The sequence below is a fragment of the Protopterus annectens genome, chromosome 10.part0 (assembly GCF_019279795.1).
Source record: "Protopterus annectens isolate FY-2018-M chromosome 10.part0, PAN1.0, whole genome shotgun sequence".
NCBI classification, from domain to species: Eukaryota; Metazoa; Chordata; order Ceratodontiformes; family Protopteridae; genus Protopterus; species Protopterus annectens.
In genome coordinates this window covers 1820258016-1820274159 of record NC_056744.1, presented here as the reverse complement: position 1 = coordinate 1820274159, position 16144 = coordinate 1820258016, and the positions used below count along the sequence as shown (strand labels likewise).

General features: G+C 44.8%; 1 protein-coding gene across 6 annotated transcripts in view; it reads left to right on the top strand.

Annotated features, from left to right (window-relative positions):
* LOC122814063 (serine/arginine repetitive matrix protein 2-like) overlaps window positions 1-16144 on the top strand; it is a 1651944-nt gene that overhangs the window by 1588248 nt on the left and 47552 nt on the right. The gene's annotated exons all lie outside the window — the stretch shown is intronic.

Below are 16144 nucleotides of genomic sequence, written 5' to 3'. Positions count from 1 at the left end.
AATGGGCAGAGGCACAAAAACAAGTTTCGTCCCTTATGCACATGAGGGCCATTCAGCAAGTACCACAGCAAGAGCAGGGACAAGGATTTTACTCAAAACTTTTCTTAGTTCCCAGAAAGGACAAAGCCTGGAGACCAATACTAGACCTGTCTTTTCTAAACACATTTCTGGACGTTCCAAAATTCAGAATGTTAACTCTGCAGCAGATTCTGCCCATGCTGGACAAGAAGGCTTGGATTGTAACTTTGGACCTAAAAGAGGCATACCTGCATATACCAATCAGACAATCTTGCAGAAGATACCTCAGAGTCATAGCTGGCTCAATGCACTACCAATTCTCTGCACTGCCCTTTGGCTTATCTACTGCGCCCAGGGTCTTCACAAAATGCTTGGCACCAGTAATTGCATTTTGCAGACACAGGAATTCAAATTTATCTTTACTTGGACGACTGCCTTATACAAGCAGAGAACAAGGAGACACTACTAAAGCATCTGGCATTCGTAAAAAGATTATTAATTTGCCTAGGGTACACAGTACATGAAAATAAATCAAAACTAGTACCCTCTCAAGAGATAATATTCTTGGGTGCAAGCTTAAATACAACTGCCCAGATGGCTTATCTCATGCCAGACAAACAAAGGCAACTAACTTCTTACTTCAAAATGTTGGCAACAAGGACCCAGTTATCTGCAAGAAAAATTCTGCAGGCTTTGGGCTTCATGGTATCCTGCATTCTTCTAATTCCATATGCCAGACTGCATATGAGGAAACTTCAATGGTACCTAAAAAGTGTCTGGACTCAACATTGTCAAAGCCTGGAAGCATTAATTACCCTCATTCCTTTCCTGCAACAGGAAGTTCGATGGTGGGCACATGCCTGTCACCTCAACAAGGGACAGCCATTCACTCTACCCACAGCCAGGCAGTCAATAACAACAGATGCATCAGATTATGCCTGGGGAGCACACATGGCAGGAAAATGTATTCAGGACACATGGTCCACAAGCCAAATGCATCTACATATCAATCAAAAAGAGATGTTAGCTGTTCAGAATGCCCTGACAGCTTTCAAGGATCTACTCCATCCAGGCCAACTTCTGATAAGGACGGACAATACTATATTCATGTGGTACATAAACAAGCAGGGAGGCACACATTCCTACCCCCTCTGCAGACAAGCCATGACTTTGTGGGAGACAGCATTGACTTAACAAGTACACCTGCAAGCACAATTCGTGCCAGGAAAGAACAATATTCTGGCAGACGAACTAAGCAGAAACCTTACAGATCCCCACGAGTGGAAACTGGATCCACAAGTCTTCAGCATGATAAAGGAATGGGGATGCCCAGACATAGATCTATTTGCCTCCCCTCACAACTGCCAACTACAGAAATTCTGCACAAGGACTTATCACAAGCAAGCATGGAAAGTGGATGCCCTGTCATTCAGCTGGAAAAGTCTTAACAGTATATGCCTTTCCTTCTCTGCCTTTCCTCCCAAAGGTATTCCTAAAGGTCAGACAAGAGAAGCCAAGAATGATTCTAATTGCTCCAGACTGTCTACGCCAGCACTGGTATCCAATCCTAAAAAGTTTGTCTCAAGGCCCAGCCTGGACATTGCCTCTAATTCCTCACTTACTGACCCAGCGAAACAATCAGATTCCGCACAGCCAACTCAGGACCCTAAATCTGGCAGCATGGCGGATAATGTAACCATTCAAAGCACACCTCTCTCTAAAGCAGTGAAGGATGTTGTTTTGGAGGCCAGGAGGCCCAGTACCAGAAAATGTTATGCAGAAAAATGGAAAAGATTCTGTGCTTAGAACCAGGCACAAGGAATTGACACATCTGTACCAAATATTCCTCAGATTTTACAATACCTAACTGAGGTGCTGGACAAAGGCCTATCCTTTTCATCAATTAAAATTCATGCCTCTGCCATTTCAGCTCATTACAATACGGAACCTCCTATTTTTTTCCCATCCATTGCTAAGGCAGTACCTTAGAGGGGCCAAAAACATCAGACCTCCAAGGAGAGCCCCAATACCTGCATGGGGCCTCAACTGTGTCTTGGAAAAACTCACACTGCCGCCTTTTGAGCTGTCCAATACAGCTGATATAAAGTTTTTATCTTGGAAAACAGCTCTGCTCCTAGCAATAACTTCTGCAAGACGAGTTTCAGAGTTGCAGGCACTCATGGCTGTGGAACCTTTCATCATTTTCCATCCAGACAGGGTTTCTCTAAGGACAAATCCAACATTTATGCCTAAGGTAGTGTCCAGTGTGGCCCTTAACCAAACCATTCATTTACCTTTTATCCAAACCCACAGAATAAGGGTGAGAGACTTCCGCATTCCTTGGACATACACAGACAACTACGCTTCTTCTTGGACAGAACTAAAGCTTTCAGAAAAACTGAGCAACTTTTAGTGGTATATGCTGCAGGATCTCAAGGAAAGCCCATCTCAAAACAGACTATTTCAAAATGGATAGGCCACTGTATTCGTTTCTGCTATTCACAACATGACAAATCAGTGCCCAAGGGCATTAGGCCTCATTTACAAGGGCAGCAGCCACTTCAGCAGCCTTTCTCAGAGGAGTACCAACCAAAGACATTTTAGAGGCTGCAACTTGGAGTTCAGTGCACACTTTTACAAAGCACTATCATTTACCTCTCTACTCTGAATCCAGAGCAGGCTTCGCCACTGCAGTTCTGCAAGGCCTTATAGCCTCTCCTAATCCTATTTAGGCCCAGCCACCCAACCTCCGCTTTGGGATTCAACCCAAGAGTAGTGACTGCAACAGTGAAAACACTATTAACATAGTACAGTTGTGTACCTACCATAAATGTAGATGTTGGAGTGTATTCACTGTTGCAGTCCAGGTTACCCACCCACCACCCCCCTTTTCTTTGCTGGGACTTGCCTGTACTTCTCTATCTTATACAACCTATGTGGTGTATTTGCTTGTAGATGAAGGAAATGTTTATTTTACTGCATGCATAAGTATTGGCATAATTTTTTTTAGCCTACCATTTTGGGGGCACCTGACATCTGGGGCAAGAAAAACTGAAGAAAATAGTGTCTGCTGCATCTTTTTATACCCCTGGCGCACTGACATCAGGGAAGAGGCGACAGCAACTGACGCCGGACCTAGACTTTGGAATTCTGGCCGACTTCGGGTAGCCTGCCAGCAGGATAACCCAAGAGTAATGACTGCAACAGTGAATACACTCTAACATCTACATTTATGGTAGGTACACAACTGTACTTTTCCTGGCTACTGTACCAGGACACCAGACCACAAGGCATTAGCAACTGATGCCTTCTCGATTACCTGGAAGGGGAAATTCCTGAATGCCTCCCCGCTTCCCATTGATGCAAAGGGTCCTGCTGAAAATTCAGCAGGACTCTCCCAAAATCTTGCTGGTGACTCCCTACTGGCCAAGACAGCACTGGTTCCCTCCTCTTCACCTGTCCAAGAGCGATCACAAGATATCCCATTCAGTTGACCTGCTCACACAGAGCAAGGGGGTGCAGATACAACCACAGTGGCAATCCATGCACCTCACCCTGTGGCTGATAGGATTCTGATCCCCTTCAGACACCTATATAACAAGGATGTACTCACTGTCCTCTTGGAGGCCAGAAAACCCAACACAAGGAAGTCCTATCTCTGTAAATGGAAAAAGTTTGTATTTGGTGTCACAAGACAGTTGGACTCTCTAGAAGGCGATATGCCTCTCATCCTGTCATACCTGTGTGAACTCATGCAGACAAGGTTGTCTTACTCATCTTTGAAGGCACACCTATCTGCTATCTCTGCCTGCCTCCCCGTGGATCCACCCCTTGCATCCAGACTCCCTTCCAAACTTTTCCTCAAAGGTGTGTTACACTTGCGACCACCCAGGAAACAGTCTCCCCCTCCCTTGGGACTTAAACTATGTTCTAGAAAAACTCAATCTAGCCCCTTTTGAACCAGCAGATAAGGCCACCTTAAAATTTTGCACATGGAAAACTGCATTTCTGGTAGTTCCTTCCACCAGAAGGGTTTCAGAATTGCAAGCTCTTATGGCTACACCATCTTTCCTAATCTTCCACCTGGACAGGGTGACCCTCAGGACAAACCTGTCATTCATTCCCAAAGTAGTGAATGATCTATCCTTAAACCAGCCCATCCACCTTTCTTCCCTAACCCACAGGGAGATAGTGAGAGAATGCTACATTCCCTAGGCATCCACAGACAACTTGGGTTTTATCTTCATAAAACCAAACTATTTAAGAAATCAGACCAGCTGTTTGTCTCCTTCCACCCCAGGGCCTTGGGGAAAGCTGTGAGCAAACAGACCATTTTGGCCTGGTTCCTCCCGGGCCTTCTTTTAGACAGTTACCAAGGCTATAGACGAGGGAAAGGTGGTCCATACAGCCTACCCAGACCTCGCAAAGCCCTTCGACACCATTCCCCATTCTAGTATTGTAGACAAGCTCACCACCCTGAACATAAACCCCTACATCATGAGATGGGTTGCCAACTGGCTCACGGACAGAACCCACATAGTAAGAGTTGCGGGAGCTAGGTCTGACTCTAAGCCGGTTACAAGTGGCATTCCCCTGGGCACAGTCCTAGGACCCGTCCTGTTCGGCATATACTTCTCAGAGGTACAGGCAAGCACAGGAAGTCTATGGCTAAGTTCGCAGCCAACTGCAAACTAGGGGCTATAATTGACTCTCCGGCTAACAGACATCCACCAAACGGGTCTCACTGAGACAGATACCTAGTGTCAAAACCATGGCCTCAAGCTAAATGCCAGAAAGGTGCATAGTCATCCCCTTTGGAAAAAACAAAGTACCCACAAACTTCCATATAGGTGGTAGCCCCCTAAGTACGGAAGCCGTAATAAGGGATCTGGGTACCCAAGTAGATAGTAATCTCTCCTTTGATAATCACATTGCCAAAGTAGTTAGAAAATCCTTCTATGTGGCCCACCTAATCATAAAAGGGTTTGCATCCAGATCAAAAGAGGTCGTTGTGCCCCTCTACGCATCACTCATCAGACCTATCATAAAATACAATGCCCCATTTGGGGTGTACCTTACAAGACACCTGCAACAGCTCTAAAGACCACAGAAGTAACTCACCAAGAGGATCACTGGCCTCAAACAGATGCCCTATGCAGCTCAACTGAAGAAACTCCAGCTGTACTCGGTTGCATACCGCCTACTCAGAGGTCATCTGTGCCTGACATACAAGGCCATGTCCAACCCAGAATTGGTGGACATGCTCCACCTAAAGAAAACCACATCCCCTTGAGCCACACAATCTAGGGATCTAAACCTCACCACAACAATAAATAGGACCTGCTGGAGGGATAGATTCCTGTCCCAGAGACTTCCCATGCTCTGGAACAAGAATCCAGTCTATAGTAGGCAGAGCTCCTCGCTAACACTCTTCGAGAAACCTTGACAAGTTAATGGGAAACGGAAAGTTTACCCCGGGGATCACTTCAATGGCTCTGCTGGACAGAGGCACAGGGAACTAATCTAAGGGGGTGGCAAAAGTCAACATATTTCGGCTAGGCTTATAAATGCCTTCAGGCAGATAGCCTAGTACCTACCTATGAACCTATTTTCTTCTGCTACTTACACCATGGTAAGACCTTGCAGGGCAATGTCAAGACCCACTCCACCAGAGCAATGGCCTCTTCCGGAGCTTTCTTTAAAGGGTTAGACACCAACTCCATACTTGAGGCAGCCACTTGGTCCTCCGTTCACACCTTCACCAAACACTACAAACTGGACCAGATCTCCAGAGGCAGGGTTTGCCAGGTTTATCCTACACAGATTCCTGGAAACCTCATCTAGGCCACCTCCCAATCCTAAGTGAGCTTTTGCACTCACCCACAAGTAGAATACTGCGACATTGGAATAGAAGGACATAGGAAAGTTGTGTAAAATCTTACCATAACCGTAGATGTCCTTCTCTTCCATGTTGCAGTATTCCTTCCCACCCACAATCCCTACTTGTATGATTGCACTTTCTGTCCAGAGTGATATTGAACAGGCTATGCCCTTACAGGACTGGCTCCGACTGGGGCTTTTACTATGTATTGAGGGCTGGTATGTGCAGACGTCACTTTTATGGCCCACGTTCCTGCAGCCATGTCAGACGTCCGGTGCACCAAGAGGGACTGAAAATCTTTTTAAACTTGGCCGGACAAACGGGAGGAAGAAGGTTAAACCCACAAGTAGAATACTAATTCATGGAAGAGAAGGACATCTATGGTTATGGTAAGATTTTACTTATCTTTCCTTTACATTTAATACGTTAAAATACTAAGGCGACTGTGAAGTGATTAGTATAACTCTACTTCCCACAGTTTCAGCGTTCATTTTTTTTCCACTGGATGGCTTTCCAGTTTCCGCCTTTAAAAGATAATTATATTGTGCCTTAACTCAGAACATAATTTTCAGACTTAACACGATAAATTGCTTGTTCCTGTGCAGACACTGTCTTCAACTGAAGGTATTTGCTAATGGGGGAAAAGCTAGTAACTTTTCAGATTCAAGAAAGAATCCTTGTAGGTTTCACACAAAACACACTTGTCAGGCCTCTTATTAATTGCTTGTACCTTCTTGCTCTCTATCTCCTGTCAGAGTCATGTGCCAATAAGAATCAAACTGCTAATAACTTTGCATATGCAGGGTAGTAACAATTTTCAGTCTCTCATCATTTTCTCATGTTTTTCAAGCCTGTTTGTTTAAATAATGTTTGTAGCTTAAACAAAAACATTAGATATTCACCTCTATAAAAACAGGAATATCCTTTAATTCTTCATATGTGATTAATACACTTTTAAATCCCCAGCTGCTCACGATCACATTAACTTTTTTAGTTTGCTTTTCTCCAGTCTTATTTGTTTTGTCACAATATAAAACCTTGATTACTAGTATGTAAACCAGTCCGTGATAAGGTTCCCTCTGCTTCGCATTTAAAATATCCTAGATTTTATTCTGTACAAAAATGTTTTACATTATATTTTTGTACGGACATTAAGGACAAAATTTGTTTTACTTTGTTACTATAGTCTCTTCAGTGACCTAAACATTGACATAATTTTTACACAGATAACAAACTTCCCATCTTTTTCATCCCACTTTGGACAGAACCACAGATGTCCTATAACTGTTGCAGTATTCTTCAACATGGGGATCTCCTGCCAAGCATAGTCCAACATCTGGTCATTATTACCAAAGCCTTTAGATCTTATATGTGCCGTACATCCTGTTCAAGATGTAGGGCATAAAGTTAGTGTATGTTCGCTGTTAACCAGAACTACTTTACCGTCAGTCTGAACACACTCTTGTTGTGCTGAATACCTAGCCTTTAGATAAGTGCCCTGTTGGGGTCTTTTTTTCTTTTGGTCTTTTTCTCTTTTAGTTGGCTAGAGTTCATGTCATCAAGGAAGGAAAAATGTCAGTGTGGGAGGCAGATTCCCCATAAGGATCATCACAGTGTTTTTTGTCATGGTGCTTACCACGACCATATGTCCTGTAGCATTTTGTAAAGCCTTTGTGCTTAAGCCTCTTAGATGACCAAGGAAAACAACCAACTTCTGTGTCAAGAACCCGAAGCTGAAACTGTTAGCCAAGGGTAGCATGGCAGACTCTTCTAACCCCCAAGGTTACCATTAAGTAAGAAGGCCAGGAAGTCTCGGCTAGATTCTTTGGCTGTCCAGCCTCCACCAGACGGTTCTCTAAAACTGGGTGATAGCTCTATAGGCCATCTAGCGTCTGTTTCAGATTCCTCTGCTCCAACCCTGTCAGAAGCAAGTCAAGGATCCTTCCTTTTGCATGTCCTCTGAGGATTTGCAGGTGTCTGCTCCAGACATTGAGGGTGAACCATGGTTGGTTATCTCTGAGGGTCCTGAATAGATTCCGCAGATTCTTGTCAGGGAAGAGGCTTATGGTACTCTCATTGAATCTAGTCAAAGCTCAGAACCCTCTGTGTTTGTTAGCTCTGACGTTCCTACCAAGAAATGGTAGAAGACTAAGTTTACTTCTGTATGCAGTATAGATCCTTGAAGGAAATGGCAAGAGTTTACACTGGGCCTGTTTAGTGCCTTAATGGCCTTGAAGTTTTTTCATGTTTTTTTTTCCCTGTTCTCCCCCTTGGACTTCTACTCCTTCCAAAAGGACTATGGAACCCAATTCCTCAGATGAGGGTTTGGAGTCTGATGTTAGGTCCTTGTCTTATTCTTCCCAATTGCCTTTGCCTTTGACTTGTGGTTCTGATGAAGAGGAGTCTTAGTCCTGATTGCCCTTTTGAGGAGTTATCTTTTGGAGACAGTAGCTAGAATGATTCAAGTGGGATTCTTATCAAGTGTCTGATATCCAGAAAAGGTATGAGCTGCTTCAGGTGGATATACTCCTATACCTTCTTCAGTACCTCCTGTGTTGGCTGCTTTGTTAAACATCTTTATAGCTGCTTTTAAGTCTCCTGATTCTCAGGTTCTTTAAGGCTCCTGAGGATTGTCAGTTCTTATTTGTGTCCTCCTGCTGACCCTGCTGTGGGTGTCAACTTTTGCCCTCTTCCAGGTTTCTGTCTTCAGATAAGGATATAATCAAGGAGCCTGAGTCCTCACCACTGACACTGTAGAATTATGTTCACTTGGAACAAAAATGGATGCACTCAGTATTTCCAGATGCAGCACAGTATCCCTTAAGAGCGCACAGAGAACACACTTGGCCTGGGATCTGGGTTTCTCTTCTCTGTCTCTTCCCAGGTCCCCAGTAAGGCTTCCCACTGGCACAGCTACAGAGTTAACTCCTCAGCCAAGTGTCCAAGCCAAGTCCTCCACCACTCACTCTCTCTGAAACCAGTGCTGTTTGTCCCTGCTCCAAGTAGCTGATACACACACTCTTTGAGATTTAATTTGCACACACACACACGCACACACCTGGGAAAGGCTGGTGCAGGTTTACTACCTATGCCACTTTCTGAACAAACTGTAAGGTATTTGCTGTCACCAGACACTCCCAAGCCAGATACTCTAAGGCTGCTACAAGGGTACCCAATTATACTGAGTGAAATTAATATTAATACGAATGGTAATTTAACCAGTGTAGTAAGGCTTTCAGGAGTGGCCTCAGAGTCACCAAACAGATGCGAGTACTCTCAAAGGTTACAATATTCTCAAAAGGACCAGCCGCAACAAAAAGTTTTAATATATTTAATAATAAGTAATAAAAGAATGTAAAAATACTAAATGTCTATTTACAGTAAACGCCAGAGTTTCAACCACAGGAAATATTAAAATATCTCAGATGAATAGATTTACACAGATACAGAAAAACAGTGCTTAACTTAATCTCACTGTATTTTCCTAAATGATCTCAAGAGTTACTATTCCCTAGTTAAGTTACATAATACAGAAAGACAAGATGAAGTAGGTGAGCGATCCTTCTATGTCGGGTTTCCAAAACAGAGTGCCATGAAACTTCAGTTTCACCTAGTTTTACGTTATTTTAATGTATGTGATGTCGTTCTGGAGTCCATCATATGGTTATCTGACTTCTAGTTCCCATGCAACCCCCCCCCCCCCTTTCTAGAAGCTGCTAAGACTTGGCACCTGTGTGTCAATAACACACACACACACAGCCTTGCTAAGATCTGGTGCAGCTCCTGGAAGTCATAAAACACTTCCACTCTTCCGACAGGAGCTAATAAACCATACTACTTAGACGTGTCTCTGGCTTCATTCAAAACTGTGAGATATCTTTATGGCCTAGGTCCAGTAATTTAATTTCTTACTGTTTTTCAACCTGATGTCCTTCTGTTCTCATGTTACAGTATCCCAAACTCTTGGGTTATCCTCTCTTGCTGCCCGAATGTTTGCCAGGTATGCAAAAGCTTGTAGTCACTGCAAAGCACGTGGGACGTCTGACGTTGGCTAAGGCAACTTGGGCCCTATAAATGACGTCTGCACATACCATACCTTAGAACTTTTGTGCCACCAGTCAGGCGCCAGCTGTTCCTGCCGCACCAGCCGTCGGATCATCTTTTTCAAAGGTAAGTACCCCGTTGAGGATGTTTTGTTCTTTTGGGTCACTGCATGCCTGTTTAGGTTCATGTCATCCAGGAAGGGAATGCGCAAGTGCGGTCGTCAGATCCCCCATAAGGATGCCCACGAGCTTTGCCTTTTCTGTTTAGGGCCTATACACGACCACAGGACCTGTGCGATCTGTCAGGCCTTCTTCCCTAAGACCCCACTCCGCCATCTGCACACCCTCAACATTTATTTGGAGAATCAGCGTCTTAAATGCTTAATGTTAGCTATGGAGGGGCTGTCCGGTCAGCCTGTCGAGCCATCTAAAAAAAAGGCCAAAGTTGCTAGGCCTGAATTCGTTGCTGCACCTCCCCCATCCAACGACCCTCGTGTGGCCAATGTGAGCCTGGAAGAACGTTCAGAAACCGCCGATATTGGTATAGTGGGTACTGTTGAGGAAGCTGCAGAAGCACGTCTGTGAAGGTAATGCAGACATTGGCTACAGAATGTGAGGGGGGAACTTAGGCTTGTACCAGCCATCCAGATAGATCCTTCCACTGCTGCAGAACCTGGTGTACTTAGACCTACCTTGGGCCCTACGCCCTGTAGGCCTTCCCTGAAAAGAAAACAGAAGTCAAAACATGTTTCTCCTCCTGCAGAGAGCCAACCAGACTGGCAAGCCTTTTTATCAGTCTCTTCAATGCTTTCATGGCTCTTAGGCCTGCTACACCTTTATCCCTCCCCAGTGGATCCCCCCATAATTAGCCCTAGGCCTCAGACTTGAGACATTCCTCCACCTGAAGCTGAGGATTCCTCTGACTCCTCTTCAGAAGACACTCTGCCCTGTGTATCTCAATTGCCATCTCCCCTTGGTTATGCCTGTCCAGAGGAGGATTCTGCTGAAACAGAGAGACTCCAGGTGAGGACTTCACCTTTGGGGAGACCATGTCCAAAATTAAGGAGTTCTTTAAGTGGGATTCCACTGAGATGTCAGTGGTACAAAAAAGGTATTACGAACTTCTGCAAATGGACACTCCTACTCCTTCAGCTATCCCTCCAGTCTTGCCAGCATTTCTGGATGATTTTAATGCAGCCTCTGTGAGCCCTGATTCTCAGCCTCCTGCCCCTTGAAGGCTTAACAGATTTTACAAGGTTCCTGAGGCAGCTAGATTTCTTATTAAATGGCCTGTTACAGACTCTGGCACCGTATCAGTTTCGGCTGATAAGCCTTCACCACTGCTTCCCTCCACCTCAGATGTTCTTCATGTTTCACTGTTGCAGTCATTACATTTGGGTAATTTGCTGGCAGGTTGCCCTCAGTCGGCCTGATTAACAAAGTCTTGGGTCCTGCGTCAGTTGCTGTCCCTTCTTCCATGATGTCAGGTCGTCAGGGGTATAAAATATGCAGCTGACGCCATTACATTAGTCTTTCTTGCCATGCGGTGCCTGAAGCAGAAACACTTCGCAAGTGCCGGTCGGCAGACTCCTGAAATTTTCATTTTCGAGTTTCAGAACCGAAGTCTTCAACTAAAAGCTAAGTACCCCGTTGGGGAAACTTTTTCTTGCTCCTTACCGATGTCAGTAAAAGTTAATAATTGCATTACTTGTGGGAAGCAAATACCTCATAAGGATTTTCATTTGTACTGTATTCCTTGTGTAGGCCCTGACCACGATGTACCTTGCTGTCGGTTTTGTGCTTTATTTAATCAGCGCACTATCCGTCGTCGGAACATTTTTGCTTCTAAATATTTTGGTTCTCAGTTTAATTATCCAGAAATGACGTCGGTTAGCCATCCGACTACCGGAATACCGAAAAAACGCAAAGAAAAAGGCCATTGGGGTCCAAAACTGCCGACGATGCTTCTAAGACAGTCGCTAGTTCACTGGTACTCAGTGAGGCGCTTTCGCAGTCCCTGAATACCCGCTACTTCTGATTCGCAGGCCTCTACTGAGACCCATTCAGAGTCAGGTATGCCGCGAGATGCTTCGCCTATGGAACCCGCAGATGTCTCTACCTTGGATGGGTCCAGAGCCGCTGTGCAGGCACAGGCTTCTGAGGGTGTATTCAGGCCTACAGACTTGCATATTAAACAGTTTCCACCTTCAATACTAAGGCCTAAATCTCGATCTGTGTGTAAAAACATGACGCCCAGGCAGCATGTTCAGGCCCCTATGCCTAAAAAACAAATGATCAAAATGGCTGAAGATTTAATTACTCTAATTAGGGGTAGTCAACCCCCCCCCCCCCAAAGACCTAGAGCTGAGCTTGACTATGAATTTTTTGAATAGGACTCTGTTTCTTCTGATTCATCTAATGACCTGGATTTGTCCATACCTACTTATGAGGATTCTGGTGCAGAGGATTCCATTTCCCTCTGCTTCCCCCACTGAGGACTTTTCTTTTGGGGAAACTTTACATACCTTAAGGAGGGAACATTTCCACTGGGAAAGTCAGGAATTTTCTGAATCCATAAAAAGGCTTAGGGATTTCCTTCTTCTTTCTCAGCATAGGCCTTTGGCTATACCTCCTGTACTAGACATTGTTTGTGTTTTCGGAATCCAGTATGGCCCCTGATTCCCTGCCTCCGGCCCCTAGTAAACCAGACAGATACTACAGGGTTCCTGAGTCCCACAAATTCCTTTTCAAAAATCCTGTTGCGGACCCAGTAACCATTTCTCAGGGGCCCAAGGGCATTAAGGCTTCTACTGCTAAAAATCCTACCCCTTCTGATAGAGGCTCCAGGGCGCTGGAGAGATGTGGTAAAAGGTTTATACTTCTGCAACCTTGGCAATCAGGGCTTTAAACTGTCAATTTTATATGCTAAAATATCAACAGCATATCATGGGACTGCTTAAACAGAAAATTATGTTGATTTCTGACTGTGTGGAAAATAAAAGATTTACAGTATTTATTATATTCAGCTGAATAAGTTGGAAAACATACTTTGCAATGTGGTTTTGATACTTTAGAGGCTTCTTGCAGGGCTGCTGTTACTGGGTCTGTTCTTAGAAGGCATGCTTGGCTTAAGGAGCAGTCTCTGCCTGATCATGTTAAAGCAAAATTGCTGGATGCTCCTTTGCATCAGGACAGTCTGTTTGGCAATAAGGCTGAAGAAGTTCTAAAAACATATGGAAGGTAAAGCTAAATCTATGCAAACTGTGAAAGATTTCTTACAAGTGCAACCTCCAAGATTTAGTAGGCACTGGACTACTAAGAACTGGTCCTTTCCAGCTCCTTCCAGATCCACTCAAGCCAAACCCAGATACTCCAAAAGCACCAGGTTTCAGTCCCAAGGGACTTTCAGAACTAAGCAATGGGGTGCTTCCACTTCCAAATCTGGAAATAAGACACCTCCCTATGGTAAACAGTCTCAATGACTTTCCTTTAAAATTACCAAGCACTTACCTCTCAGCTGCCCCTTTGGGGGGAAAACTGGCTCTTCATGCAAAAAACTGGCAACTTATAACCCAGGACAAATGGCTTTTTAATGTAGTGTCCCAGGGATACAGATTTCATTTCCACACATTGCCAACTCCAAACGGGTGGCCAGACCTGCCCCCAAATCAGTAGGCAGAGGCTCAGAAACAAGTACTTTCCCTCCTAAACATGGGGGCTATTCAACTAGTACCAAAAGAGGAAAAGGGACACTGTTTCTATTCCAGATTTTTCCTGGTACCCAGAAAAGACAAATCATGGCATCCAATTCTGGACCTGTCTACTCTAAACACCTTTCTGGACATTCCAAAATTCAAGATGTTGACTCTTCACCAGTTACTTCCTATGCTAGGCAAGGATGCCTGGCTGGCAACTCTGGATTTAAAAGAGGCTTACCTGCATATCCCAATTAGGGAATCTTGCAGAAGATACCTCCGCTTCAAAGCAGGCTTTTTGCATTATCAGTTCTCTGCACTGCCCTTTGGCTTATCTACTGCGCCTAGCTCCAGTAATTGCATTTTGCAGGCAAAGAAATATCCAAATACATCCATACCTGAACGACTGTCTAATTCTGGCAGAAAACCAGGTCCTGCTTTTAAAACATCTGGCGTTTGTAAAAAGGGTTCTAACTTGTCTAGGGTACACCATAAACAAAAAGATCACAACTGGTACCCTCTCAAAAAATTACATTCCTGGGTGCAAGCTTAAATACAACTGCCCAGATGGCTTTCCTCACACCAGAAAAGCAAATTCATTTGGTGACTTCAAACAGGTGGCCACAAAAACCCTGCTATTTGCAAGACAAATACTGCAAGCTTTGGGGTTCATGGCCTCCTGCATTCTTCTAATTTTATAAGCAAGATTGCATATGAGGAAACTTCAGTGGTACGTAAAAAGCTTATGGAGTCAACATTGTCACAACCTGGAAACAATGATTCCTATCATTCCTTGCCTACGCCTGGAGTTCCTATGGTGGGCTGAGGCCTGCCACCAAAACAAGGGGCTACCATTCGCACCACCCCCTGCCGCCCAAACCCTAACTACAGACTCATCATACTATGCATGGGGGGGGGGGGGCTCATCTGGCAGGGAAGTGCATTCAGGACAAATGGAGCCCAAATCAAATGCACCTACATATCAGTCAAAAAGAAATGCTAGCTGTACAGAATGCTCTGACAGCCTTCAAGGACTACCTTCATCCAGGACAACTAATGGTAAAGACAGACAACACCACAGTTATGTGGTACATAAACAAGCAGGGGGGAGGCACACATTCCTACGCCCTCTGCAGACTAGCCATGGCATTGTGGAACACATCCTTGAGTTACCAAGTACAACTACAAGCATCAATTCCTGCTAGGAAAGCTGAATATTCTAGCAGACGAACTAAGCAGAAATCTCATGGACCCACACGAATAGAAACTGGAACCACGGATTTTCAGTATGTTGACAAGCAAATGGGGGAGCCCAGACATAGACCTTTTTGCCTCACCCCAGAACTGCCAGTTGAACAAATTTTACACAAGAACTCCTCACAAAAAAGCCTGGAGAGTGGATGCTCTGTCCTTCACTTGGAAAAACCTATCCGTCTATGCCTTTCCCCCTCTGCCTCTGCTCTCCAAAGTTCTGCTAAAAGTCAAACAGTACAAACCAAAAATGATTTTGATTGCTCCAGACTGGCCACACCAACACTGGTACCCACTCCTGTGCATTGTGTCACAAATTTCTCCATGGCACCTGCCTCAGACACCTACCTTACCGTCTCAGCAGGAGAACCAAATCCTGCACCCTCAGCCCTCAACATTGAATCTTGCAGCTTGGCTATGGCAGTACCCAGATTTGCTCTGAGCAATGGTACTTCCTATACCGAGCCAACAGATACTGCCAGTATACTGGCCAGCAGATTCAGTGCCAACTTTGCCCCCCCCCCCCCCAAGGACCAATCAAAATACCAGTAGATTGGCAGGCACCCATTATTACTGCTGCACAGGTTAAAACATCACTGTCCAAGGCTAAGAATACAGCTTCTTTGGGACCTGACAATATCCCAGGCTGTGTTCAGTCACAGCCTCACCTCAGGCTTTGTCCCTACCAAATGGTGCACTGCTACAGTCATCCCTCCTCACAAGGGAGGAGCGACTACAAACCCTGGGAACTTTCGCCCCATTAGCCTGACAAGTCTGATATGCAAAGCTACTAAACGCATCATCATGGACCTAATAAGGATATAGGGAATCTCCAAACTCTGGATCCTACACAGTTTGGTTTTGTGAAGGGTAGATCATGCCTGCTCAACTTGGTTGACTTCTTTGAGTCAGTCACCAGAGCTGTGGATGTAGGCAAGGTGGTTCATACAGCCTACCTTGATCTGGCCAAGGCATTTGATACCATTCCCCACTCAGGAATCATAGAAAAACTCCCTAAGCTAGGCATCAACCCCTATATCACTATGTGGGTTGCAGTCTGGCTCACAGATGAAACCCACAGTGTGAAAGTAGCTGAATCCAAGTTAGACTGCAGACCAGTCACGAGTTGAGTCCCCACAAGGTTCGGTCCTGGGTCCTCTCCTGTTTGGTATCTACATCTCTGAAGTCCAGGCCAACACGAAGGGACTCTGGCTGACAAAGTTCGCAGACGATTGCAAGTTGAGAGCTATTATTAA